The sequence below is a fragment of the Polypterus senegalus genome, chromosome 12 (genome assembly GCF_016835505.1).
Source record: "Polypterus senegalus isolate Bchr_013 chromosome 12, ASM1683550v1, whole genome shotgun sequence".
Classification (NCBI taxonomy): Eukaryota; Metazoa; Chordata; class Cladistia; order Polypteriformes; family Polypteridae; genus Polypterus; species Polypterus senegalus.
This window is the reverse complement of record NC_053165.1, coordinates 80,528,168-80,554,378: the sequence shown is the minus strand read 5'-3', so window position 1 is coordinate 80,554,378 and position 26,211 is coordinate 80,528,168. Positions and strand designations below refer to the sequence as shown.

Sequence of the window (26,211 nt, the reverse complement as noted above, 5' to 3'; positions counted from 1 at the left end):
AACCTGTTTATTTCAGTTCTGGGTGGTGTGTAGGCAGAGCCCCTTCTAGCAACTTCTGACACAACGCAAGAAGGAACCAACATGGGATGGAATACCAGCCTCTGTTTACTTTATTATCTTTTGAATTATAAGTTTTAGCCTCTGTATTCTTAATCTTCCAGTTATGAGTAATGTGTCCTTTACTTTATCCCTCTAACTTTAGGAATATAATCGTATGTCTTCCTGTTGTAACCTTTCTATTTATATGTCTACATTTTACAATGTTAACATTTGTCTATTATTGTTTATTGTATGCATGTCATCTCAATACATTGTGTCTGCTTATTAATGTGCTCTTTGTAGGACCCTAGGTAGGGAAGTGGTGGACGGCAGTGACTGTAAGGGTGCCTTGTGCATGTTGCAAGTGGCTTGGTAGATGACCACAACGTGTGTATACTTATGCTCTGCTGCAGAAGAGGTTTTACTTTTTTTATCCAGCGTGCGTGTCATCAATCCCAGCAAGCATTGTGACCCCAAGAAGAAAACTTTCCAGTATGAGGGAAATTGACAGGACTGTCTTGGTTGACACGTCTCTGCAACATTGCATGGACATCGGGAACAGTGTCTCTGGATTGGCAGACCGGGGTGGTTGTCCCCCTCTTTGAAAAGGGGGACTGGAGGGTGTGTTCCAACTACAGAGGGATCACACACCTCAGCCTCCCTGGAAAAGTCTATTCGGGGGTTCTGGAGAGGAGGGTCTGTCGGATAGTCGAACTTCGAATTCAGGAGGAACAGTGTGGTTTTCGTCCTGGTCGTGGAACAGTGGACCAGCTCTACACCCTTAGCAGAGTCCTGGAGGGTGCATGGGAGTTTGCCCAACCAGTCTACATGTGTTTTGTGGATTTGGAAAAGGCGTTCAACCGTGTCCCTTAGGGAGTCCTGTGGGGGGTGCTCCGGGAGTATGGGGTGCCGGACCCCCTGATAAGAGCTGTTCGGTCCCTGTACAACCGGCGTCAGAGCCTGGTCCGCATTGCCGGCAGTAAGTCGAACCCATTTCTAGTGAGAGTTGGACTCCGCCAGGGTTGCCCTTTGTCAGAGATTCTGTTCATGACTTTTATGGACAGAATTTCTAGGCGCAGCCAGGGCATTGAGGGGGTCCGGTTTGGTGGACTCAGGATTGGGTCAGTGCTTTTTGCAGATGATGTCATCCTGTTTGCTTCACCAGGCCATGATCTTCAGCTCTTTCTGGATCGGTTCGCAGCTGAGTGTGAAGCGGCTGGGATGAGAATCAGCACCTCCAAATCTGAGACCGTGGTCCTCAGCCGGAAAAGGGTGGAGTGCCCTCTCAGGGTTGGGGGAGAGATCCTGCCCCAAGTGGAGGAGTTCAAGTATCTCGGGGTCTTGTTCATGAGTGAGGGAAGAATGGAGCGTGAGATCGACAGGCGGATCGGTGCAGTGTCCGTAGTGATGCGGGCTCTGCATCGGGCTGTCGTGGTGAAAACGGAACTGAGCCGTAAGGCAAGGCTCTCAATTTACCAGTCGAGCAACGTTCCTACCCTCACCTATGGTCATGAGCTATGGGTAGTGACCGAAAGAACGAGATTGCGAATACAAGCGGCTGAAATGAGTTTCCTCTGCAGGGTGTCTGTGCTTTCCCTTAAAGATCGGGTGAGAAGCTCAGAGTAGAACCGCTACTCCTCCACATCGAGAGGAGTCAGATGAGGTGGCTCGGGCATCTGATCAGGATGCCTCCTGGACGCCTCCCTGGCGAGGTGTTCTGGGCACATCCAACCCGGAGGAGGCCCCGGGGAAGACCCAGGACATGCTGGAGGGACTATGTCTCCCTGCTGGCCTGGGAATGCTTCGGGATTCCCCTGGAAGAAGTGGCCGGGGAGAGGGAAGTTTGGGCATCTCTGCTCAAGCTGCTGCCCCCGCGACTCGATCTCGGATAAGCGGAAGAGGATGGATGGATGGATAGATGGATGGATAGATGGATGGATAGATGGATGGATGGGAAATTGACAATTAGTGCTTTGTAAGGTCTACCTGTCACACTCCTAGCGGACAGTTACAGCTAAGTAATGAAGTGTTAACAAGCACATTGTGTTTTCTTAATAAGATTCAAAAAGCATCAAAAAGAAAAATAAAGTTTACATTTTTCATTAAATAGTCATTCAATTACCACAAAAATGCATCCAATCGCTGGGTTACAAGAGATATGCTTATCCTGGCTGCAAGGCAGAAATCATCCTGGGAGGCTCAATTACAGAACACTCTCATGCACACATCCATAGCAGACCACCTTCTGCTTGTCATTTCACTGGTCCTGCACTTCTTTGGAATGTGGGAAGAAGCAGGAGTACCTGAAGAAAAACTTGAAATGGAGGGTGCAAACTCCACACAGACACTGACTGAGCTGGGATGTGAAAGAGCAGCAGCACTTTCCACTGTGCCACCCTTTTTATAACACTGTCGTCCGATATCAAAATAACCAACGACACTCTCTCCTCTGCAGTGCTCACTGACCATCACCAGGACGCTGACTAACTGATGCTGCTCAGATGGGTCCCACACTATACTTTGCTTGACAAAACATATTCGTTCTGCACTTGGAGAACATTCTCTGTTAACTGAAGCAATCTATCCTCAATTTAAGATGTGGGGCAGCAGTGAACATTAGAAAATGAGAACAATCTGGACAAGAACAGGCCCGCCGTTCCTGTTGCTGTGTTGTAAAGCCTGAGTAGAACCTCCTGTGACTTGTACTGCACACATCAAGGCGCTATATAACCTGACATTCTGTGAGCCTTCTTAATGGCATCTCAACATGTCTGGCAGTTGATAGTGTTGAGTCCACTATGACTCCTAAATCCTTCTCATGAGGTGTACGTTCGATTTTCAGACCTCCCATTGTGTATGCAAGCCCAACATTTTTACTTCCCATGTGTAATACTTTACATTTACTCACATTAAATTTCATTTGTCACAAATCTGCCCAAGACTGTATGCTGTCTAAGTCCCTCTGTAATGATTCACCAGATGAGAGATCACCTGTCAATCCACCCATCTTGGTATCATCTGCAGATTTAACCATCTTGTTAATTATATTCCTATCCAAATCATTTATATGTACAAAAATTAGCAGCAGCCACAGGACTGACCTCTCTGGAACACCACTCTTAATGTCAGATAATTCCGATGAAGTTCTTTGCGCCATCACCCTCTGCTTCCTGTGCTAGAGCTAATTCTGCACCCATCTACACACCACACCCTGAACTGCCACTTCTTTTCATTTGATGCCCAACCTTTCATGTGGTACATTATCAAATACGTTCTGAAAGTCAAGATAAATAATATCATGTGTTCCACTTTGATCGTATCCTTTTGTTGCCTCCTCATAGAATTCCAGCATGTTGCTAAAACAAGACCTTCCTCTTCTGACCCCATGCTGACTGTTCAGTAAAGCTGTTCTTCCCATGTGCTGCTCAATCTTATCCTGAATATTTCCTTCTGTTAATTTACCTGTGATGCAAGTTAAGCTTACTGGCCTATAGCTGCTGGGATCTGCCCGATCACCCTTTTCATATAACGGGATAATATTTGCTATTGTCCAGTCCTTCGGCATTTCCTCAGTGCGCAGTGACTTTCTAAAAATATGTGTCAAGGATTTATATCTATACTCGCTAGCCTCCTTAAGAACTTAAAGGTAAATATTATCTGGTCCTGGCCCTGATTTATTTGATTTCCACCTGTTTAATATGAGCAGCACTTATCCCTGTACAATTTCCAAATCACCAGTACCTCCTTAGCAGTCCCTTTTACCGGTGGGAGGTTATCCACTTCCTCACATGTGAAGACCTCAGAAAACTCGGAGTTTAGAGCATTGCCCTTTACTATTCCTGATGCAGTTCACCTCCTCCTTGACTGTTGTTTTATTACCGAAATACTGAAAGAATCTCTTTGGGTCATCTTTCACTTTATCTTCTGTATTCCTGTCTAACTGCCTTTAACCCTCCCTGTTACTCTTCTTAATGGTTGCCCTCATGTTCTCAGATGAGATTATGGGCAAATCAATGCCTATCTGAGAAGGAACGGACACGGGACAGGACTTCACCTTACCTAAAATCAAAGTGCGCGTGGACACAGACACACACAGACTAGTGTGACCATCCATGCTAATATGTCACCCTCCTTTTAGTTTACACAACAGGTAATTATAACATCTTTAATAAACATAGCGGTAAGGCGACATTTGATGTTCTTTGCTGAATCCAACTGTTAATGTCAATTCATGCGGATCGGCGCCTTCCACAAAGATGGCAGGGGCTCATCCTGACTCAGGGCTACGTTTTTTTTTTGGCCAACGTTTTGCTCAAGCTGCTGAGCTGCTAAACTGCACCTTGGAAGGTGTTCAGCAACATACATACAGGGATGGCGGTTGGAAGAAAAGCCAATGAGCAGTTCTGAAGATACCAAAGAACTGAAAAAAAATGCCAGGTGCATAACTGGTGCATCCTCTCACACACCTGCTGGAAAATATAGTAAGAAATAAAGGAGGACAAAAAGCAAAACAGAAGAGACACCATCTGTTCGGAAAGGCAAAGAGGATGGGGTGTGGGGGCTTAAAACGAATGATAGGATAGCCTTCAACAAGAGAGAGAAACGGGGGGGCTAAGGACAGAAACCAGCTTTTGGCAAATGTGAATGTGCACGCACGTTATTAGGAAGAAATTGTTTTCATCTATCAGCCGCTCAGCTGAGCCATTGTTCCGGAGGGGGCTCTCTTATTGACATCGCCCGCCCCCCACCCCAATTTTCTTCGCCGCTCTCTCCCTTCTCTCTCTCGCGTGTGGCTGATCTGCGGCTGCTGTTGTTTTAATGGACTTGCCAAGCTCATAACTCTAACACTGGGTGACAAGGGCACCTTGGGCTGCAGATGTTCACGCCATTGACAGATGGTGTTGGCAAGCCGAGGACGGGACGACGTTGTGCCAGTTTAGCACCACCTGCACCCCCTCCTCTGCGTGGCTTTTCAGAGCTGTGCGCAGACTGGCTTGATTTAGGGGTACAGGCAGCAGTAGATTTGACATAAATAAACGCACAGGAGCGATATACGAGCCCAGAACGGCATTGGCTTTCACCCGTGCAACACCAACCTAATACCCCCGGGGATTCCACGAGGACCCGCTGATGTAAATGTTAGTTCGGATACAAGCGATCCAATGTGCGCTAAACTAAAACCACCAAAATAAAAAAAAAAATCTTGGGGTCATGGCAAGGAGCCCAGGCTGTCGAGTTTACATGATGCCAGACTCTGGGGACAAATTCATCCCTATAATGATGTACAAATGCACAGCCCCTCCCTGACACACACGCGCCCGCACGCTAATACAACCACATGCACGTGATCAACTCAGAAGGGCGCTCGCACATCGGATATACGTGCGCACATGCATGTGCCTGCAGTCTCTGGCATAGAACTAGTGCAGGTGCTACTTGAAAGTCTCCAGGCGACGAGGGACAATGGTTTCTAATAAAGGTCTCTAGAGTGGCACGGGGCTGCCGTTGAGCTTCAGGTGGCTGGGTTCAAATCATGGAGAAGGCATTTTCTGTGTGGAGATTGCTCGTTCTCCTTGTGCAAATTGGTTTTTCCCTGCGAACTTCAGTTTTCTTCCAATGGTGTCCCGTTCAGGCTTGATTATGAATCTCCGCCTCCTGTCACTCTAAATTGGATTAAGCAGTTGCAGGAAAACTGGATGTTTGTGCGCGTTTTGATTGTACCGTAACATACGCTGTATATAATTAAGATTGTCCTGCTTTATTTTAATGGGTTACTAAGCCATTATGACGGAGAAATAACGTGCGAAATGCCTGGAAAAGATCGCGGCGTTAGAGAGTGAGTGCGTTAGGACAGAATAAAACGAGACAGCCAAGGAATCTCGTCGTTTTGGCAGGAGCAGGCGAAGTACCGCCCTACGAAAAAAATGAAGCAAGCACAAGGCATTTTTTGGATCCGGAGGGATCGATGAATCCTGGACTATCCCAAGGGAGAAATCGACATAAGGCTGATATCTCGATTTATCGTTTGACAAATCCGGATTCCTGGGCGTTGTTTGGGACATCAAACATCTCATATATAATACCTTTTATTTGTCTATATGTTGTGCCCTATTTATGTATTATATAGTGCCCTTTCTGTCTATCAATCAATCTATTTGCCTATCTATTAATTATATAGTACATTTCATCTACTCATCTATAAGAATTAGGTGGCACTGGTCTTGGCCAATCACCATGTGCTGCTCTTTGTGGTATCGAAGGGAAGATCTCTTTAAATAGGGTGGGCACCATATAATCATGTTATTCCTTTCACATATAAAGTTATGTATTTTAATACATTATTCACTATTATGGTATGTGAGAGTACTGGCATGCTGCATATTAGTTAAATGTTCAAGTAAGAATTTCACTGCTCTCTGTATTACAATACTGCTTGTAATCTATCTATCTATCTATCTATCTATCTATCTATCTATCATATAGTCAGTCAGTCATTATCCAACCCGCTATATCCTAACACAGGGTCACGGGGGTCTGCTGGAGCCAATCCCAGCCAGCACAGGGCGCAAGGCAGGAACAAATCCCAGGCAGGGTGCTAGCCCACCACAGTCTATTATATAGTGCCTTTCACATCTATTTATCCATTTACCAACTATCTGCTGACATATCACATATAGTTAGGGGTATGCAGAATTTGTTCTTTTACTAAACTTGTGGTAACCTCACATTACGAGTTAATCCAGAATATAACTGTTTTAGAGTTGTCTGAAATTGAGACATCTTTAGCTATTGTCAGAAGGACAGAGTGTAGCCCAAAATCATGCCAATTATCCAATAATGAGTTCCTAGCATGAGGTGACCTGTCCCAGCTCTGATGGCACATTTAACCAAAGTCAATGTCAAGCTTGTGCTACAGGTGAGTGTCTGCCATTTTTGAGTTTGTATTTCTAAGAGAGAGATAACAGTACTAGAGGAAGTCCAGAGTAAAAGGGAAAGCTGTAAGGATCTGGATCTTTGTTTTAAGCCTTCAGACTAAAATGTGTGAAGGATGCTAGCAAGTTAGTCTGATGACTGTTAATTGAAAATCTGATCCGAAGCTCTATCATGTAGACAAAGATGGAGGTTGGAAAACAGAAAGTGCAATCACTGATCACGGCCTGAAGAGTGGAAATGTGTTGCATGTTGATTAGCATGGCAAGGATGAATGTCAGTGGACTCTGCACATGTGAGCTATAAACCTATAAACTACTGGATATTATATTAGTGTAACTGTTAGTAGGACAACTGAGTTCAAAGTGTTTTCCAGCAAGTTCCTTTAAGTGTACTCCAGGAAGCACCATATTTTACCAAATGTAGCACTCACAAGAACCAGAAAGAGATACATGTCACACAAATAGGATAGAAAAAAGCATTTTCATTTAGAATGGCATGGTGGCACTCTGGTTGGGGTTAGAACTCAAAGCATGTGATCTCATTTTTCTGTCTCTATATTTTATTTTCTCGATGAACTCCCAAGTTTTGTTTGATTCTGCTTTGCAAAGAATTGGTGTCCTACCTATAGTCGGTTCCAGCCTTTTGTTTGATGGTGCCACAATAGGACGCCAGGCCCTTTTATTGAAAGCTTGGGCTCAGAACAAGAGTCACATCTCACAGAGATATGAAAATAAGTGGATCAGGAGAAAAGAGGAGGAATTCCTCCCAAAAGTGAACTAGCCGAGTAGGCAGCCATCTTCTAACTCATTTATCTATGATTTCTGATGACATGGACATTTTTGGGATGTGGGAGTAAAACTGAAGTCCCAGAAAAAGATGCATGCATGGCTCCAGCCAGTGTCCAAGCTAGGATTAGAAAATGGAGCTCTGGAGTTGTTAGCGTGCAGCACAAACGACTAAAATGACAACAGGTAAAGTGGTATTAAGGCTGCCATCTCCACCTTCAACACACAATAATAAGCCCCGAACCTCTCAGGTCACAAATAACACTTTGTGTTATGCAGAAGGACCCAACTTGATTCCCAGTTCCATTGCAGGTTAAAATCAGAGCTTTGAGCTGTTTAAAAAAATAAATAAGAAATCACGCATTTTACATTAAATGTCACTGGGGAAATTGGGGATAATTTTTGAATTCTGCGCTTGACTTTCATGCCAGATTGAAAAATGTGTTTGAAATGCCACTTGTCATTGATGTGTAAAAAGTTGGCAAAAATACAGTTTGGAGAGCAGCAAACATTCATCTATCTGAAGTAACATAAATTAGGTTTTTAACAATCTTAAGAGTTTAGACTACATTAATCTATAAACAAAAATACAATTAGAATTTTTCAAAATATGAAAAAATGAAGTACTGTATAAAAACACAATGCCAGTGGCCCACATGACCTGGGAGATGTGGTCTGTTTTCCTTTTTACCACAGTTACTGATGGCGTGCTGTGCTTTGATCTTCATCTGTTTATTCAGATATACCAGTTACCTCTATCACCTCAGTCACAGTTAATGTGTTCAGGCAAACTGTCTGACACCCATGACAACTGCATGTGTGACTTGTCCTGTGAATGCTGGGCCAGGGTAATGTACCCATGCCAGTCACCAAAATCATCTATTCCAAGCTGATCCCATTGACACTCTTTCTCTACCACCCATAAACACTTCCTTTGTACATGTGAACCACCTGTGTGATGTTCCTCTAAATAGGTTGAGTGGCTAAAAACCCGGAGGTTGTGGGTTCCAACCCTGCCATGAGCAAGTCACCTTCCCTGCATTTGCTCCAAAATCTCAAATATTGTAATTCACTGTCGATAAAGGTGTCTGCCAAACAAGTGAGAAGTAAATAACACACATACATGCCCATGCACCTCCACTAGTGTAACATATTTGTTCGTTATGCACTGCACCCACATCTGCCGCCTATACCAATTGCCTGTCAGGGGTCCTGTGTTTGTGACTCCTCACCAATGCCATATACTGATGTTATTACTTGTACTACTAATGCACCATGACAGCTGTTTATGTTACCTGTGTCATGAGTCATGTGACTTTTCATCTCCAGTAATGTAACATATTTGTGACAATCACTCAATGTGGCCTCATGACAATAGCGGAAATGACAACAAAGTGCATTTTACACAACAGAACTGTAGTTAGACGTGATGTAAATGATAGGATCAGCACACCAGGAGTGCTGAAAGCAAAAAATATGATAAGATATAAGCCAAGGACATCGAGTGTTGGGCAGGAGTTTGAATTCAGAACCCTCAAGTTGTGAGGCAATAGCACTAGCCACTGCACCCCCATACCCATTATGGCTAACTGTTTTGTCTTGGTAGAGTTCTCTATTACTCTACTTTCCCCTTTTGTATTACTTATTTGTCAGAATGCCTCAAATCTCCCAGACAGACCATATAACTTCTCTTCTACATCTGTAACCTCAGGCAATTAGGTGTTGTAAAAGACAAGCAGGAGTTAAGTTACAATTTAAATAATATATTATTGATAATATTCATAAATAATAACAATATGCAAAGTACAAGTGAATATCGGCAACCATACAACCTGATAAATGGTGATGTGTCATTTCAGGTGGCACTCAGACTTGTTAGTTACTTAAAATGTCTCTAGTTAAGTCCTCATTTGTGGTCAGCTTTCTTCACAACAGGCCTCATGCCTGTCTCAATATGGCTGCCGAGCTGTGCTCTTCATTGTGTTGTCCTTTTCAGTTCATGGTGTGAGATGGTCTTCATCAGTTTAGTAAGAGAGAGAGGGTGAGGTGAAGCAAGCAAATTTATTGGTTTTCTGTCCAACCCCTACAGCCAATAGGGCGTCATGGTACTTAAAGGCTTCTGATACAAACCAGTTAATTCCAAACAGCCATACTTCAGACCAATGGAGGGACAGAATACCCACACAGCTGCCACCCTCCAAACCATGTGTTAAGGTAAAGCTTGGCAGTTGGGCAGCCTGGCTTTCCTGTGGGGGTTGACTGAGAGACTTTAGCAGAGACATATTGGTCAGACTTGTTTGAGGCACTTCATCCAACCCTGTCGTAAAATTACAAAGAGATTCAGTCCTAAAAGGAGGGAAGGGGTTCTTAAACCATCAAACCCATCCATCCATTATCCAACCCACTATATCCTGACTACAGGGTCACGGGGGTCTGCTGGAGCCAACACAGGGCGCAAGGCAGGAAACAAACCCCAGGCTGGGTGCCAGCCCACCACAGGGCACACATACACACACACACCAAGCACACACTAGGGACAATGTAGGATCGCCACTGCACCTAACCTTCATGTCTTTGGACTGTGGGAGGAAACCCACGCAGACACAAGGAGAGCATGCAAACTCCACGCAGGGAGGACCCGAACCATCAAACCATTGCTGTTATTATCTACTGTATAATGTAACACTAATATTACATTGCTTTGTCTAAGTTACAAATAAAGACATACAAAATATTTATGAACTTGTATGCAAAATTTCACATCACAACAATAATTAAAATCTCCTTAATCAGTTTGTCTCTTAAAGACACACGTGTTCTGAGAGTGTTTAGGTCAGGATAACAGAAGTTTTGAGGTCAGGCAGGCAGTTCCACTCACTAATCATGATGCAGAGGAGAGTGGGTGACGTGTGGCAAGGTGAAGAGCACAAACAATGAAGATTATAACTGGACTTGGAATGGAAGAACACTATAAACACACAAATATATAAAATAATATGGCAACGAGTAGAATTGCACTCATGCATCATAATCAAAAGTCTTTATAATGAAAGCATTTCAAGGTTTATGCTGACACTATTCTCTCATTGTCTGGGCTATGAGCTGAAGCAAATAAAAAGGCAAATAAAATGATAAGTTATAATGTAAAACTGTTGGATTTAAAGTGAAGGATATTATGCTCGGGTGGCACGGTGGCGCAGTGGGTAGCGCTGCTGCCTCGCAGTAAGGAGACTCTTAAGGGTTTGCTTCCCGGGTCCTCCCTGCGTGGAGTTTGCATGTTCTCCCCGTGTCTGTGAGGGTTTCCTCCCACAGTCCAAAGATATCCAGGTTAGGTGTTTTGGCGATCGTAAATTGTCACTAGTGTGTGCTTGGTGTGTGTGTGTGTGTGTGTGCCCTGCGGTGGGTTTGGTTTGTTTTATTTCCTGCATTGCTCCCTGTGCTGGCTGGCATTGGCTCCAGCAGACCCCCGTGACCCTGTAGTTAGGCTATAGCGGGTTGTTAATGGATGGATGTTATGCTCAAATTGTAATGCACCACATCTGGAGTACTGTGTGCAGTTCCGGTCACTACAGTACAAGAAAGGGAGCAGCCAGGGCACCCCAGGACTGAAGGACCTTTAGTCTCGAGTAGAGGAGGCTGTATGGGGACCTAACTCAGGTCTTCAAAATCCTCAAAAGCACTGATAAAGTGGGAATCACATACGGAAATTAGGACTGAAGCCAGGAAGCACTTCTTTACATACAGATTTGTGGGAATCTGAAACAAACGACATGCAGCAGAAGAAGAAACCTTGACAATCTTTTGGAATGATCTGGATGAGATATTGGGATGGCTTCACTAAACAAATGAGCTTGATGGCCTCCTCACACGGTCAAAAGATAGGATCTTCGAATAAATGGAGACAAGTGTGCATGCATTTGTCCTGTGATAAACTGTCAGTTTGTGCAGGGATGGTGTGGGTGCGATGCTGACAGAAAAGGCTTTGGCTTCCTGCAAAACTCTCCTGCAAAATCTGTGTTTAAAAAATGAATGGATGATGAGGACAAAGTAGGAAATGGTGCAGAAAACAAGAGACAAGATTGGAGCTGCTGTGACTCAACTGAACAGCAGGGCTGGATGTCCAGGCAGGGAGACACAGCGGCAACGCATAAAGAAAGAAAAAACAACAACAACGAAAAGTGCAAGTTCAGTCTTTGGTCTGCCAGGAAGAAGAGGAGCACCTGCAGATGGACAGACAGCAACGTGCAGGCGCCGGGCTCCCGGGGGGATTTCTGCAGCGCTTGGCACACAGGCGCATGGGCAATGCCAGCGTCTCTGAATTCCCTTCACATCCTCACGGCTGCACCCACAGAGGGAAGAATGATTTATGCACTGTTTTTTATTTAAAGAAAAATGCCAGTGTTTTTCTTCTTTTCGAACAGGAAGCTCATTTTCCTGCTCTATTATATCAAACCATCAATGTTTCAGCAGCGCCAGATCTTGTTTGCAGGAAGCCAAGAGATGGTGCCTTCAGTGGGGCTGGCATCTAGTACGAATACATGCCACACAAGGAAAGGGCAGAGAAAAAAAACAAAGAATGGGCACACTTTGTCATGGCGTCCATAAAGAGAAAGAAAGAAAGAAAGAGAAAAATGCTTGGTAACACACATGAAACACACTATACAGTGAAAGATAAAGCAATCGTTAAGTGTTTTTATAATAGTTTTCATTATAGAAGGCACTATACTAAAAGGAAAGAAAGAAATTAAAACCCTAAACCAAATTGTAAAGTTGCCATTATAAAAACACTCCCTAAAAGAAAGAAGTGACCAAAGTGCTGCTAATTAAGATAGACAGATGGATCGTTGCATTAATTTGGCGCTTTTTTAGCAACCCAAAGAACATTACATAGACAGAGGGGAGCCACTTCAACCACCAGCGGTGTTCAACATCCACCTGCACCAGGCATTAGCTGCTTGGTGGTGTTGAGGTGAGAGATAGCCAAAATGAGGCATGGGATGATTAGGGGCAAGAATGGGCAAGGCCATGGAGGGCAGTTTAGTTAGAACATTGGGGTACTCCCTATGCTTTTCAAAGAATACCCAGGGGTCAGGATCTCAGTTTTATGTTTCTTCCATCAAAGACAGTGCCAGTTTTACAACCCAGTGTCCCTGTCACCGCACCCAGCACAGGGTGAGCGCCTCCTGCAGGCCTCACCTCTTCAGGCAGCAACCCAAGCCCTTGTGGTTGGACTCCTACCCAAGTACCAGCCAAACACGCTTAGCTTCAGGAGGATTACTTGTTCTTAAGTGCTGGTGGTATATCTTGGTGGTCCTTTATAAAGAATTAATAAAAGCACTTTTAAGAAAGGAAAGCAATAAATGAAAATGTGCATGGTGTTCATTATGAGGCATTATACAGTACATGTATATGAAAACAAAAAAGAAAACTGCAGTGACTAAGTGCTTTGTAGTGACACTTATCATGAAAGGCACCATATAGAAATATTTTCTGTGCTACATGCCTTATACTACATGCCTCCATTAGATGTCACAGTGGCATTAAAACGTTCCCATTGTCCCAGCTGCAATGAGAACTCTGGGCTTTGTTTCAAGGCAATTCTCAAGTCATATTTCATGAAGCTATGTGTGTATATCACTCATTTTCTGAATTACTCCAGAAAGGCTGGCTCTATTCTCAGTATGATTTTATGAGTAGTTATCGCCTCCACACCCTATGAAAAAATAGAAACCAGTATGCTATAATCACATTTTAAGACAGCAAGAAAAAGTGAAAGATTTAGGGCTGTAGAGAAAAAGGTGATACAATTAAAAAAGAAAAAAAAAAACTTGATGAAATCCTGCATGACAGTTCAGAGAAGCGTTTCTCGCTGGCACTCTTTTTGCGCTGCAGGTAACCATGGCTCCCTCCTGGAATTGATTATTTTTGTAGTATTTTCTCATCTGTGAAGTGTCAGAGGTGGTGGCAAAAATAAGATAGATAGATAGATAGATAGATAGATAGATAGATAGATAGATAGATAGATGTGTTCTGATAATGCTGACCTACAGGGGGCAGTCATTTACAACATGTGAAATCCCTGACTTCCGTTTCTGTCCCTTCATGATGCGCAGTGCCCTAACACTAAGGTAGCCACAGCCATCCACTCACAGCAACTCTGGGCTGCAGTCTTGACGTCCTTTGAGACTTCTTAAACAAACCAAATCAATGAAGATGCAGAAATGAAAGCGTCCATGTTTAGTGTTAAAAGCTTTAATAATTCAACTAATATAAGTTCGTCCCCCATTCCCCGTTCCCCGTTCTTACCTCTCCATGCAGCTCCGTGTATTAATGACCTTCTCTGTAAAGTGGTGCCTACTACTTGTGCACTGGACCGCATCCACACCACACTTTTCAAATCCTGCTGTTATGACAATAATAAACACATCTTTGTGCCAGCTGCTTTCTATACAAATGTCCAAAATAGTCTGGTCTTGATGCTGACAATGTGAACATTTTCCAGCTTATTTCTCACCTAACTTTCTGCCTAAAGTTCTTGAGTGTGTTGTGGCCTCCCAACTGACCAGTTACTTAACTTACAATAAGCTGATGGAGTCCTTTCAGTCTGGTTTGTGAGCACAGCACAGGTATGAAACTGCTCTGCTTTGGGGAAGTATGGTATTCAAGCATGGTATTCAACTTTGCAGAATGGAGGACATTCTGGGTATCTTTGGCACTACCCTCCAGTGGTGGAAGTCTTATCTGACTGATAGGCAGGAATTTGTTAGTCTTGGCTACAGCATATTCAGCTCAGTGGCCGTTGCACATGGAGTTCCCCATGGCTCTGTCCTCAGCCCTCTGCTCCTCTGTATCTGGACATATTATTCATAGCTTTGAACGGGGTTATCAGATGGTACTCAGATCTACTTCAGCATTAAAAGTGAAAGTTCGTCAGAACTTTGTCAGCTCACAGCTTGCCTTAGTGATTTTAAAACCTGGATGGGAGATCACTCTTTAAAATTAAAACTTAACTAAACTAAAGTCTCGCTAATTGTCACTAAACCACTGCTTAAGTACATGAGCTTAGGAACATTCAGCTTCTTCTGCAAGGAATCTTGTCATTGTTGATTTGTCTCTTTCTTCTTCTACCCACATAAATCTATTTAAGAAACGTTCCTTCTTCAACCTCAGTAACATATCTTGCCGTTCGCTTATTCCTCTGCTTTCTAATGCTGAAAACCTTGTCCTTGCTTTTATGACATCCTCTATCGACTGCTGTAACTGCCTGCTGGCAGGCGTCCCTTCTAATATGTTATCACAGTTCCAGTTGGTTCAAAACTCTGCACAACGGCCATTCAGCTCTGCCTTCACTGGCTCTCTGTGTCTTACAGGATCGAATTTAAAATTCTTTTACTATAAAGCTTTAAATGGCCTTGCACCAGACTACGTCAAAAACCTCCATCCCTCTCACAGCTCACTAAGGTCCACCAATTCAGGCAAACCAGCCTGTGCTCTATGGGTGCCCAGACTTTGGAACATCCTCAAGAAGTTAATGAGATCGGCTGACTCAACTCATTCTTTCAAAAATAACTTCAGACTCAGGAAGGCTTTGAACTAACCTGGCAGGGATAAGAAAGAAAGAAAGAAAGAAAGAAAGAAAGAAAGAAAGAAAGAAAATGGCAGTTACCAAACTATTTATAACATCACTATATGAAATAAATATCATTTACAGCCTGATATTATGCACATACAGAGAGTGGCAGATGGCATGATGGTACCATTATGACCACTTGATGAGGGTGTCACACAAAAGGCAAGACCTCCTAAACACAGCTGTCCACTCCCTCCCAGCCGCTAGTATCCATGGTCCTCTAAATTCCAAACGCTGTCAGTTCACCCATATACACTACATGGTCTTTTAGCCTACGGGCTGAAAACATGCAAAGCTGGTGGTCACTTTTATGTTTGAGTTGATGCATAGAAATGGATTCTGCAGAATCTTGACCTATATGCCCAACCCAGTGCCACACATGCCAATGAATAACATTGCTCTTATGTGGTTTCACAGCTGCAGAGACGTCATCTGTAGAGGCACCTAAAGAAAATGGAGAAGAGTGCAGTATGGTGTGTCCATTCTCAAGTTGGCATCATGAAACACTGGAGATGTCAAACAATAAGACAACACTCATTGTGTCAATGACCGGCCATTGAAAAGTCTGTGAGCTATGGAAGGCAGGGTGAGTGCTGAGCACAATGCTTCATTAACTCCTTGCAGCGACTTGTAGATCTGTGCCATCGTACTGGCACACTTTTATTGTTTCTGAAGGTTTAGAGCAACTTTTGAAGAGTGTTAACTTTATTTCTCAAATTAATTAAATGTAAAGAATTCTACAGTTGAGATGATTATTACAAACATCTAAGGTGTGAAAGTAAAGGAAGCCAACAGCGATGCAGATGCCACACTAAAATAGCCAAATGCTTCCCACATCAAGATGCTACTCAGTTAAAAACATCTGTTAACAAAGCACTCATGTGCGCGGAGCAGACTTTGTGCAAATCTCAGCAAGTGTGACATGTTATACATAGTGCCCTTCATTTCTGAGAGTAATAATGAAGATGCCGAGAAGGAGTGCTCTACATTACCGACTGAGTACTTAGCTCTTAAAAGACATTCAGGGTCTTAAAGGTAGTGGTGAGCTGACAAAAAACAAAATTAGTAAGCATTTGTATCCACCTTATGTGGAATATTGTTCAGGTAGGGGATAGCCAGCTAACAAAAATACTCAACGTTTTCAGTCAGTATCATTATTCTGTATGGCACCTTTAACCGAAGGTCCAAACACGAAGTCCAAGCAACTCCACATCTGCCACTGCTGAGTCATTTTCATCCCAGGACTCTTGATGAACTGCCTTCTGCTGACTCCAGAGAGGCATAGCAGTGTAAATGCCCACATACAGTATGTGGGCATACACCTAACTCCAAACTATTTACTGTGATGCCAGTGGGCAGCTGTCTTTGCAGAGGCCCTCAGTGGCTAATATGCTACAATGCAAACCACTAGGCTGCAGGGTCACTCATCAGGGTGGACCTTGCATTGGCATAAAATCTCAAAAAATAAATCGACATAAAACTGGCAATATGCTCTTGATTTGTCCAAAATGAAGTCCAGACTTTTAAATACATGAAATACATTTAGTCTCCACTGGTGTTATCGAGTACCTGATTTATTCTCGTCAATGCCTTTGAGGGTTTTGAAGTCCTGGATTAGAGCCCCATGCCTAGGTCTATTATTTGAGTCGGGCACAGTAGGACATGTCCTTCATGCACTTGGCTGCTCTCATCTGTACAACTTTAAGGGCTGCTATGTCTTTCAGTAGCGTGCTGACCAGAAGTGCACACAGTATTCCAGATGTGTCTCACTAGTGCATTATTTAGTCTGAGTAGAACACTCCCTGATTTATAGTCAACCGTTTTAATGATATAGCCTAACATTTTATTTGCCTTTTTAATCACTTCGGTATGTTGCCTAGGCAAAGAAAATGTTGCATTAGCACAACACCCAATATCCATGTCAGGGGTTGCTCCCTGTGTCACCCATCTTGTATTTATAATTGATTTTCCTTTTGCCCACTTGTAGCACTTTGCACTTTTCTACATTAAACTTCATTTTCCAAGTCTTTTTGAATTATTTTTGCCTTTATAGATATAACCACCTGAGATGTTCCTGTTCTGACAGATAGGGTACAGTATCGCTCCCTTGAACCCTTGTCCACAACTCTAGACACCAGATAAAAGTCCACAAGTTGACTTTATTTTTATGCCACAGTGCACAAAGCACCCTCTCCTCCACTATACTCATATAACAATCACAATAATAAATCAATAATACTCTCCACCACTCCCAGACACGTTGCCCTCCTACCACCCAGCTCAGCTCGCCGACTGGGAGCTCCCACAATCCTTTTATATTTCCTGACCCGGAATTATTCCCAAGCCCCAGTCCATGGGACTCCTATCACTTCCGGGTCAGGTAAAAGTCCTTTTCTTCACCCCGGAAGCACGTCATTCCCCTTGTCCATGTGACTTGGACGGACTTCCGGGGCGTAGGGTAAATAACCGTTTTTCCCTCCTGCAGTGTCTCCTAGTGGCCCCCTTGGCATCCATCAGAGCTGTGTATAAAAACTGCAATGCCCATGATGCCCTGCTGGTCTTTGGGGAACCTCCATACTGCAGGGAGGGCTCCATCTGGCGGCTTGGGGGTATTGGCTGGGATGAACGGCCAGCCATACATCACACTGTCTACATGGTGCTTGTGTGCTCTTTACATGTCTACGGTAATTTGTGGGTCTAAAATGGTCTGTGAGTATAAGTGGGGGGTGTGATAGACTGGCACCCTGTCCAGAGGTGATTCCTTATTTGTGTCCAATGCTGCTAGGCAAAACTTCAGCGCCCTGTGACCCAGAAGTAGCTTAGGTGTCTTTGAGAATGTTATGTGGGTGGCGTAATGACCAGGTGCTTTGTGCTGATACTTCAAAGTTCCAGTGTCCTGAGTTCAAATTTGGTTTGTCTGGGTTTTGCCTAATTTCACTAGGTACTATGGATTTATTTGATTTTACAAAATGTGCAATTAAAAGTGGCTGTAACCCAACCCAGTGAGTGTGTGAGACATGATGGATAGGGCACAGATGTCAGGTTTGGTTTCTGTCTTGCACCCAATGCAGCACGGGCACCTCTTGCAGCCCCTCTACACTTATTCAGAAAACCATAGCACAAACATTTTGAAATTGATATGCTCGTTTGGCGATGTTCTCACTGTTGAACAAATCTGTGAGCCTGTCTTGACCTCCTTGGCACATAGGGTATTTGTGCCAGACTCTTCTCGTCATTCAGTACCCTTGAAGATTATAGGAGGGGGTCCTGTGGGCTACAACCCTGTGACTTGACAGGAATACAAAGGATGGAATTGTCACCTGAGCCAATCAATGAGTGCTCTGCTAATTCTAGTTCTCCACACTTGATTTGACCCCAGACCTCCAATGCTTTTAGCACAGTAACTATAAAAACAGGAGCCTACAGAACTCATATTTGTGGATTTTATGTTTAAAGTATAAAGTCACGGACCAAAAAAAGGATAACTCCATTTCAGATCACACAATGAGAAGTTGCTCGAAAATCAGAAACACAAAGGGAACAAAGGCCAACAGCAGGGCCTCCTCAGTCTGGAGGGAGATGGACATGGCAGCCAAATGTACATTTTATGAGATGTGATAATTTAGCTCAGTTTGTTCAACTGATGTTGGATTTAAAAAAGCAGGTTATCTGATTTTGAGAGTGTTGTGTTGCAACATTTAAAAAGAAAGAAAGGATGAAATTCATCTTTGGACAATGAGAGTGGACTGACTTCAAATCTGAAGTTGATTGCTGGATGTTCGCCACTCGTTACTGGAATAAAACAGTTCAGAAACAGAATGAATTTTAAGATAAAACATGGAGTTGAAATTAGGCCATCCATGAAAATACCAGGCCAGGTAGCCTCACTTGTGAATGGAAGCAATAATGAAAGGTGGGGTATACTTAAGAATAAAAATGCCAAAGTGGTTCTTTAGTTTGGTGCCATGGGGGAGCCATTTATGGTTCACAGAAGAACCATCCCCATGAAGGTTTCAAAAAGAACTTTTATTTAATTTAGATAAGTAACAGGTTCTATAAGTGACTATGAAAACATGATAGCAGATTTTTGAGATGCCAGCGGGTTCCTGATGCTACACACAATCACACGGGCTCAGTTCGGGTTTCCTTGATCTGTTTTGTCCTACAAGGTAGCCTACTAGACATTAAGGATTTCTGTTTTTTGTCCATGTATTAAACCTAGAGTGAAATGGGTCTTTGGTAATGATGGAACCACACAACCCAGTAAAATGCCATTAGAGAACCATTGTTTTAAAGAGTGTAGATATTAAATAATAAGACTTGCTATTTTGATTAGTCTCTTTGAACAGAATCGCCATCTAACCCTCCATAATTAGCCTGCTTAAGCCTGCTGAATCTTCGAATGGCCACAAGAAAACACTGAGCACATGTCCATCACAGGACCCCCTCTTCAGTGACCAAATAAACTAACATGCTTGTCTTTAGGGATGATGAAGGAAAACTGGAGTACTTGTAGGAGTGCTTGGACAGACTCAACTCCTCACAGACAAGAAAACAAGGTGTGAAATACCAGATATTTATAGATGTGTTGGGACCAGTTATGACAGTGACGGAATATTGGAAGATTATGGGATGTTGAGAGAAAAGAGGTAATGTGAAATAATAGGAAATACACTGGGGAAAAGGGGAGATATTAGGAAATAAATGGAAATAAAGTTCAGAAATATGAGACCACCCATCCATTCATCTTGCTAACCCCCTTATTCAGGTCACGGTCACAGGGCAGCTGAAGCCTGTCTCAGCAATCGCTGGGCACAATCCCTGCCCAAGTCGCCAGTCCATCACAGGACATCTCTGACATACACCCAATTTAACATCGGCAGTACATTTGAGTCAGATGTGGCCACTTTTTGTGCATTTGCCAACTGATTTGCGCCCAGGATTCCACTCTTCCTTGCTCCTGTCCATTTGCAGAGCTATCAGTTGTTAAATAGCCTCATTTGTTCCTTATGAACTCTTGCTAGAGCCCCATTAAGCTTCCAAGAGCCCAGCCAATAGGTGCCATGAACTCCACGAGTGCAGAACAATTTTAAGTCCCAGTCAATGGGCACCTGAAAAAAAAAATATTGGCAGCTGTTTCTCGGCTTGCCCCCAGACTAGCACTGAAGTGGCTTTAAGTGGGTCGTTGTGTGGCTTGTGGTTTATGCATTTTTCAAAGGTTTTTAAAGCATCTTTAATTGTCCCCGATGCCTCCATAATACGATGACAGAGCTGTGACAAGCTGTGTCCCTGACGTCAGCGCTCCTTTCTCTTTGCTGCGCTTTACAACGCTTCACATCCTTCTAATCAAGCGGCTTAAAGATCACTCATGCGGGCAAACAGAGCAAAGAACGATCCTGCTCCCTCGGCGTGCACTCTCCCACGTACTTCATCTATTTTTCCAAAACACAGACACATTTTTTGTGCATCTGGGATGAATCACTATCCATAAAGAAGTTACAAATTTATAAAAAGGCAATTGGGTTTTATTTGGTTCCAGAGAGGAAGCTTTGCAGCTAAACAGGAGGCTTTCAGCACTGGAGAACAGTCAGATGTGCTGCCGCTGGTTCGGAAAAAGAAAAGGGCACAATGGACGCACGGGTAGAACAAGCAACTTAAATTGCTTATTCCAAAATGTGCTTCAGTCAGACAACTGGATGTGATTAGCAGCTGGCACAAGCTGCCCAGGGGCCACCACAGAGGCTGTATGGCTTAGTGGTTAAGGATTTGGACTTTGGGTTTCAAGCCGTGAGCTTGCAGGTTCAAATCCTCCTACTGACACTGCTTGACCACGGGCAAGTCACTGCAGCTTCCTGTGCTCCACCTGGATCAAGAAACAGAATTGTAAGTTGCCTTAGATAAAGGGGTCAGCCAAATCAGATAACGAAAGCGAGTGGCCACTAGCCAATGCCTTTATTTTCTTAGTGTATTGTTGTGGAAATGTTCTTTAATAGCCCCCCATGTGTACAGCCTTTACTTCACGTGGGCAGCTGCTTTAAACAAAGAGATTTACTAGCTCAGCACGAGCAGACCAAATGGTTCAGATACACCTTTGCCATTGCCCAAAGCTGGTGCCTGCTCACTGCGCTGCTTTCTTTTTTAGACGTCTCTTCACAGCTGCTGACTCCTGTGGGAATATGGCAGTCACCCACGCCAGGTGCTCTTAACACAATGCACTGAGTAGATCATAATGGAAATTCCTATGCTCATTATTTTGGTTTGCCAATGCTATCATTGTTAGCCTAGTTCGTTTGTATGAGTGTTTGGTATATCCACTTTAGAGCACCGCCATGCATACACCTTTACCTGCATGTGGACAACTGCCTCAAGGAAAGGATCTTACCAGCTCTGCATAAGCAGACCAAACAGCTACACCTGTGCCAGCCTCCAAAGCAGGTGCCCCACCCGCTGTGCTGCTTTTTATTGGAAGCGTTCCCCCTTCAGCTGCTAACCCCTGCACTTGGTGCGCTTAACAATACACCTTGAACCCATCAAACAATATAAAATCTCCATTATTACTGTATAAAGCAAAATGAATGAAAATAATAGTAGCAAAGTAGGAAATGTATGTACAGATGATGGAAGCAGTGGCATTGGTGGTGGGCTGGGGGCAGTCAGGCTTCCAGAAACTTCACTCCAGGATGCTCCACGAGGGACCCCTCCCCCACCCTGTTTTTCCATCAGGCAAATATGTTGAAGTAACGGCATTATCCAAGGGGGTGACGTTAAGCCCCTAATAAGTGCTGAAGCTAGCGATGCCCCTTGATGGAAGTCTGGGTGCAGATCTGCTTCAGATTGCTGTCCCTCAGGGTCACTGTGTGCTTCGTCTGCCTCGCCTTGCAAAATAAGAGCATGTAAGGTGTATTAAAATGAAAAGACACTATATCAAGTAAAAACTGTATCGTAAAGGTAAGCCACCATATTGAATGGATGGCATGGAAACAGTTGGCACGGATGGTCAAAAAACTGAAAAACTGAAAGGCAAAAGCAAGACTTGAATCTAAACGTGGATAGAAGTGTTGGTTTGAGTGGACAGAATATCAGGTGCCACAGCGTCTAACACAGAACAGGCTTGGACACCACGTCTGCTGCATTTTTATTGCTTTAGGGTTGAGGGTCCCCATATAACTGTCCATGAACAACAGAGAAAGACTACTTTTAGTTTATAAGTTCTGGAAAATGAAAGAACAAAATACTGTCACTTTTGTGCAGTGGGGGACATGGCAAAGGCTCTGACTTGGTATAGGCCTCTACACCTGAGTTTATCTAGTTTAGTCGGGCCCTGGCTTACGCCAGCCACTCTAACATTGCCTCTCCATTTGCTTTACTCATAAAGCAGACAGATATATTTAAAATGGCCAGCAAGTCACAGGTGTGTAAATACAAATGTGAAGGGAAAACTTCCAGCCATGTTTAGTTCAGTTTATTTGTGTATAGCGCACTTCACTGAGCATTCTGACAAGTTACTAAAGTATACATAAAGACACAGATTTGTTAAAACAAATAGGAAACAAAGTAGACAATGATAAGCTTAAATGGACCCCGACAATATCTGTCCATGAATTAATTGTTGAGCTATGGCCAGTTGACAACAGTGGAGAGGAGGCCGCCCCATACTGTTGAGGTGCCGTTAAGTTACTCCGTAAGTGCCACACAATGACATATAGCACCTTCAGATCAGAACTGATCGTCCTCCAACTGTTCATGATATCCTGTTTCCAAGCTCTTTGATTTTGGCCCTAAAACTGTTGATCTGAGCTTCCTTTCAACAACATTCCAGCTGCAGTTCGCCTCAGGGAGGATCTGGTGTCCTCGACTTGGCCACTGCGTTGGCCGAGTTGCAGCTTTACAACAATGTCGCTGCCATTTGGAAAGGCATCTCTGACTGTCGGCCAGTTTTCAGGAAAGATTTAAAAAGGCAAGGGGTCAAAGCTGGACCATGCGTGTCTTTTGAAGTCTGTTACACAAAAATCTCAAGAAGGCTCATTCATGTCTGTGAAGCACTTCATGAAAAGTGCATTGAACGTCTTGTGCCAAAATGAAATAAAGCTGCAAACAAAAGAGGAAACAAGCGCTGAACTGAAATCCTTTCCAGTGAGTCTTAATGCCTTGTGTGTACCTTTTCAGGTGATCTTCCCATTTGCACAGCCTTTGACCACGTGGACTCTTGCTGGCAGGGGACACTTTGGCTACCTAGTTTAATACCAGATTTGAGAAAATGAGCAGATGGAAGAGGAAACAATAGCCACTTTTTGCATTTTAGGGTAATAGGGTTGTGCACACAGATGCCCACCCTTGTGCTAAGCCAGTTTACTGCCCTTCATTACCTTTAAACACCCAAATGGCATACCAATAGGAAACTCAAAGATGGCAGGTTAGGGCTCCAGAGTGACTCACATAGTGAGTTGTTTTGTGTTTTCAAATGCAATGAATTTTTGTTTTCATCTCCTCTATGATTCTAAAATAGAGAATCATCAGCCATGTAATTAATTGTTCTTTTTAAACTCCATATGTCTTAGCAACAAGAAACCGAGAAGCCAAGCGCAACCTAATATTCTGTAATAATCAAGTCAGAATTGAGAGTGCCAGATATATTCAAGTGTTAGTAATCGCCGGTCCTAATTTAAGTTTCATTGTGTTTTAGCCAGATAAATAAGTGCAAATTGAAATTATTATCGGGAATTTCAAAAGAGCAGATTTGGGAGAAGATGAGGGAATGTTCTCCAGATGTAAACCTGGATACATGTTTTGTGTGTCAGTACTGTTGAGGAGGACTGAAGTGGATTTGAGGAGTACCTCCTACAACATGGGATTGTTTTATTGCAGGGTGACAACTGAGAGGACTTCTGACTAAAGAGAGAAGAGGAAAAGCATAACTATTCAAGGGCAACAGCAGTAACAATAAGGTGCTAGTGATAACATTAATGAGCCTTTAATGTAATTTAGGCATTTAAAATGTGTGAGGTTTAATAATGTGCAATTAGTACACTAGTATTTTAAATTACTCAGTGATGAGCGCTATACAAAAATTCATTGGATTGAATTAAATTAAATAAACTCTATGAATACAAGAGAGCAGAAGTTTGCAAGCAAATTAGAAATTTCAAAAGGCAGCTGGAGAAAAATATTATTTATAAATTGTAAATGTGCACTAAAGCGGACTGTTACGGATTTAGCTGTTGTAGGCTTCATCCCTCTTTTTGTTTTACTATGCGTCTCTGTTTTCCCACACCGTCTTGTTGCTCTTTTGTTTTTCATGTACTTATAATTTTGCCCCAGTAACTTACAAAACCAAATCAAATCAAATATTATTTGTCGCATGCGATTACACACACAGCACAGATTGTATTGAAATGCTCAGTTACAGAAGCTCAAGAGAAATATAAATATTATAATAAACAGCAAACCCCCAAAAAACACATCTTGCTTGGATAATAAGAGAGCTGCTGCCATTTTGTAGGTGGCACTCAGATGTGGTCAGACCTGCCCAGTTGTGCCACAGATTTACATTTACAGGCACTGGCATTTGAACAGAGCAGGTCTGGCTTGCTGTGTCCACAGATGAAACGTGCTAAGAGAAGCTTGTAGGCTTATGGGTAATACTTTAAAATAACAATTCTCATTTCTTTCATTAATAAACCTCAACAAACCTTTAAATTGATTAACAGTTTCAATTTTAGAATAGTATGCTACTGAAAAAAGGTCTGCAGCAGATGAATAAACAATGTGTAAAGATGTAAGGCAGCATTATATAACGTCTGTTAATTACTTATTAGCAAAGTACAATACAGTGTTGCCAATACTTGAATTACCATTTAATCTCTCTTGTAACTATTGAAATGTACACCAGCTATTAATTTGTTAGTATTTGATATTGACTTGTCAGTGAAAGTTATTATGACGTGTGCGTAAGTAAGTGGCCAAGCAGTGAGGCAGAGAGTAGGAGTTTAGTGAACTTTAGGAAGGCTGGGTTTGGGCAGAATGGCCTGGTCCTGTCAAAATTGAAAATGTCTAAACTTTACATTTTAATTCTAAAATGACTTTTTACATTTCTAAATTATTGTTCACATTTTACAAGTTTTAATATCCTAACTGACTGGGTATTTGGGTTCTCAGGTGCTATGGTCATTTGGGCTGAAGATAATTCAGAGGCCCATGTACGACACTTGCTTCCTCAGACATTCATTCTTGGTAACGTTTCTCTTCTATTTCATTTTGTGTCTTCCCTTCTTTCTTAGTTTTGCAGTCTTTTTTGTTATGAACATAGAGGTCCAAAGCACAAAGAGAGTCCCACGATTCTCCAGAATGTCCACTGGGGGGAGTTACTGGCAAACCCTGGTAGATATAAGGTCAAACGCAGGATTATAAAATTAAAGGTTTATTTTCACAAAAATGCTCTGTTTTGTTTAGTGGAGCAGAAAGGGCAAAAAGAATTGCCTGGAACAATAAAGGTAATCCAATGTGAACACAGTCCCAAAACAAAATACATGGCGAAATATAAAAACATAGCAAAACGTACAAAAGTCCAAAAAATGGCAAACAGCTCAAGGCACAGCAACATCTCAAGAAACACTCAGCACCCCAAGCACATTCGAACAAACTACAAGGTACTTATTTATAGGGCTGAGTGCAGGACCTTGTGGTGGCAGGCAGGTGACCCGACCTCGTGGGAAATCACACACAAAACGTAAGACACTTAACACAATAAAACTAAATAATCAACACTGGTAACAAAGACCATAGACAAATTAAATATAAAAAGAAGATTTTGTACCCCAGAAAGGG

At 42.9% G+C, this 26,211-nt stretch overlaps 1 long non-coding RNA gene across 4 annotated transcripts in view; it reads left to right on the top strand.

Moving 5' to 3' along the window:
* The window catches only part of LOC120541188, a 154,473-nt gene that overhangs the window by 113,912 nt on the left and 14,350 nt on the right, over positions 1–26,211 (top strand). For 3 of the 4 annotated variants that reach the window (XR_005635963.1, XR_005635960.1, XR_005635961.1), the window contains one exon: positions 15,805–15,973. The exons of the other annotated variant lie outside the window; for it this stretch is intronic. This is a non-coding gene — a long non-coding RNA (uncharacterized LOC120541188). The remainder of the gene's footprint in view (positions 1–15,804; positions 15,974–26,211) is intronic. 4 annotated transcript variants of the gene reach the window in all.